This window comes from Bombus bifarius, unplaced genomic scaffold (assembly GCF_011952205.1).
Source record: "Bombus bifarius isolate JDL3187 unplaced genomic scaffold, Bbif_JDL3187 scf7180000009378_frag, whole genome shotgun sequence".
NCBI classification, from domain to species: Eukaryota; Metazoa; Arthropoda; class Insecta; order Hymenoptera; family Apidae; genus Bombus; species Bombus bifarius.
Genome location: NW_022885082.1, coordinates 1 through 3,880, shown reverse-complemented (window position 1 = coordinate 3,880; position 3,880 = coordinate 1). Strand labels below are relative to the sequence as shown.

The 3,880-nt window shown below is 18.2% G+C and overlaps 1 pseudogene; it reads right to left on the bottom strand.

Moving 5' to 3' along the window:
• Positions 1-2,930: 2,930 nt before the first annotated feature.
• On the bottom strand, positions 2,931-3,876 carry LOC117215129 (annotated as a pseudogene).
• Between the last annotated feature and the right edge of the window lie 4 nt (positions 3,877-3,880).

Genomic DNA, 3,880 nt, shown 5'->3' with positions numbered 1-3,880 from the left:
TATTGTTGTATATTATTATATAAAATTACTTTTAATAAAAATTTAATAAAAAATTTTAATTCAAATCAAAATGTAGTATATTTAAGAATTTATGAGTCATAATAAATTTAATTTTTTAATAATTATATTTTAATATTAATTTGAAAGAGGATTCAAAAGTAAAATTAATAAATTAATTAATTTGAAAATAGTTTTGAAAAGTGTACAAATTGCCCGTCAATTTCATTTGTGGAATAAGTCGTAACATAGTAAAAATATTGGAAAATGTTTTTAGATAAAAAATTAGTTTTTATAATATTTCATTTTTAATGAAAATTATTTAAATTGAATTTTTTTTAAATAATAAATTTAATATTTTAGTTTAAAATTTATTAAATTATATTTTTGTAAAGTTGTATAATAAATAATTGTTAAAGTAATAATTTATGAAATAATATAATGATTTATAGATTTAGTAATGTGAATGAAATTTTAAAGAATTAAATAAGTAAAATAAATTTTGTAACTTTTGTATCAGGGTTAATTAATGTAATTTAATAATTTCATTATTCTCGAAAGAAAAAGAGTTAAATATATAATTATGTTTTTGTTGAATAAAAAATTATAATATATATTTGGAAATTAAATGTTAATCGATTTTTTTATATCTAGTTTTTTTTGAAATGAATTTAATTTATATATAAAAAATATAAAAAATTTATTTTATAATTTTTTTTATTTTTATATAAAAAATTTATGGGATAATCTATAAATTTAAATATATAATTAAATTATAATTATTATTTAAAAATTTATATTATAATTATATTGATTTAGTAATAATTTTTATTAATAAATACTTAATAATTTAATGATTTTATTTTAAAAATTTAAGAAATTTATATAAAATTGAATACTATATATTTATTATAAAAAAAATAATTTATAATTTATTTAAATTAAGTATAATGATTATATTAGTAATATTTTATGTTTAAAATTTTTATTTTTTAATAAATTTTGAAATATATACATATATATAAGGAATTAGGCAAATTAAATATATTCACCTGTTTATCAAAAACATGGCTTATTGATTTTAATTTTAAGTCTATCTGCCCAATGATTTAATTATTTAATGGCTGCAGTATAATTGACTGTACAAAGGTAGCATAATCAATTGTTTTTTAATTAAAAACTAGAATGAAAGAATTAATGAGATATATACTGTCTCATATATATATAATAAATTTAAATTTTTAGTAAAAATGCTAAAATTTTTTTATGGGACGATAAGACCCTATAGAATTTTATATTTATATTTAGATTATATATATTTTTAAATATAAATATTTAATTGGGAGGATTGTTAAATTTATAGAACTTTATTTTAAATATAAACTTTAATTAAAGAATAATTAATGATCTTGTATTATAAATTAAAAGAATAAATTACCTTAGGGATAACAGCGTAATATCTTTTTAAAGATCATATTAATAAAGATGATTGCGACCTCGATGTTGAATTAAGATAAATTTTAAATGCAGAAGTTTAATAATTAAGTCTGTTCGACTTTTAAAATCTTACATGATTTGAGTTCAAATCGACGTGAGTCAGATTGGTTTCTATCTATAAAAATAAATAAATTATTTGTACGAAAGGACTATAATTTTTAATTAAATTATATTTTAAATATTAATTAATAATTTTTATTATATTAGCAAATTTAGTGCGTTAAATTTAGGATTTAAATAAATTATAATAGAATTATAATATATAATAATTTTTTTTAATTTTTTATTAATATTTATAATTTTGATTAGAGTGGCTTTTTTAACTTTATTTGAACGTAAAATATTAGGTTATATTCAATTACGAAAAGGTCCAAATAAATTAATAATTAAAGGTTTATTTCAACCTTTTAGAGATGCTTTAAAATTGATATCAAAGGAATTTTTTTTTTTAAATTTTAATAATTTATATTTATATAGTCCAATAATTATATTTTTTTTATCATTAATATTATGATTTATTTATCCTTGAATATATTCTTTTCTTTTTATTGATTATAGAATTATTTTTTTAATATTAATTTTGAGATTAATGGTTTATCCAATTATAATAATTGGTTGAGTGTCTTTATGTAATTATTCAATTTTAGGTTCATTACGTTCAGTTTCTCAAATAATTTCATTTGAAATTTTATTATTTTTGGTTTTTTTTTTACTAATAATTTTAATTGAGAATTATTCTTTATTTATATTTATAAAATTTCAATATAATATATATATTTTTTTATATATCCTTTATATATTATTTTTATAATTAGAGCATTAATTGATTTAAATCGAGTTCCATTTGATTTGATTGAAGGTGAATCAGAATTAGTTTCTGGATTTAATGTTGAATATTATAGAAGATTATTTGTATTAATTTTTTTCATCTGAATATTTAAATGTTATATTTGTAAGATTATTATTAACAATAATGTTTTTTGGATTAAATTGATGATCATTTAGTTTTATTTTAGTTTATTTATTTCATTTAATTTTATTAATTATAATTCGTGGTGTATTACCTCGTATTCGATATGATAAATTAATAATAATATTGTTACGCCGGGCGACTCTCTGCCTGGCCCAGGTCACACACCGTGGGCCAGACGGACACCAGATGTCCGCTTTTCCGTACGGCGTACCCTCAATAGCCTTAAGCACCCATCATAAACCCGAGTATAATTTTATTAAATTAATTTATTAATAAAAGATAAAAATCTTTATAATTGAATTTTAAATTCAAAGCACTAATCTGCCATATTAATAATTATATATATATATATTATTTATTAATAAATTTTTAAATTTTAATTATTAAAAATATTTTTAATTTTATTATTTATAATTAAAGGAATTTCAATTAGTGAATGATCTAAGGGAGGATAATTGTTTAATCATTCTAAAGAATGATTGATGAAATTTAAATATAACTAATCGTTTTGAAATTAATCTTTCAAAAATAATAAAAATGAAAAATAATATTCTATTTATTGAAATTATTGCTCCAATTGATGAAATTAAATTTCAACAATAATAAGAATCAGGATAATCTGAATATCGTCGTGGTATAGATATTAAGCCTAAAAAATGTTGAGGGGAAAAAGTTATATTTACACCAATAAATATTATAATAAATTGAATTTTTAATCATTTTTGATTTAATATTAAACCTGTAATTATTGGGCATCAATGAATAAATCTAGTAATAATAGCAAAAACTGCTCCTATTGATAGTACATAATGAAAATGTCCTACTACATAATAAGTATCATGTAAAATAATATCAATTGATGAATTTGATAATATTACTCCTGTTAATCCTCCAGTTGTAAATATTAAAATAAAACCAATTGATCAAATGATTGTAATATTAAAATTTATTTTTGAACCATGATAAGTTGCTAATCATCTAAATACTTTAATTCCTGTAGGAACAGCAATAATTATTGTTGCTGATGTAAAATAAGCTCGAGTATCAACATCTAATCCAACGGTAAATATATGATGAGCTCATACAATAAATCCTAGGAATCCAATTCCTAATATAGCATAAATTATTCTTAAATTTCCAAAAGTTTCTTTTTTTCCTCTTTCATTTATAATAATTTGAGAAATTAACCCAAATCCTGGAAGAATTAGAATATAAACTTCTGGGTGACCAAAAAATCAAAATAAATGTTGATATAAAATTGGATCTCCACCTCCTATAGGATCAAAAAATGATGTATTAAAATTTCGATCAAATAGAAGTATAGTAATAGCTCCTGCTAGAACTGGAAGGGATAAAATTAATAATATAACTGTAATACATACTGATCATGAAAATAAATTAATTTGATCATAA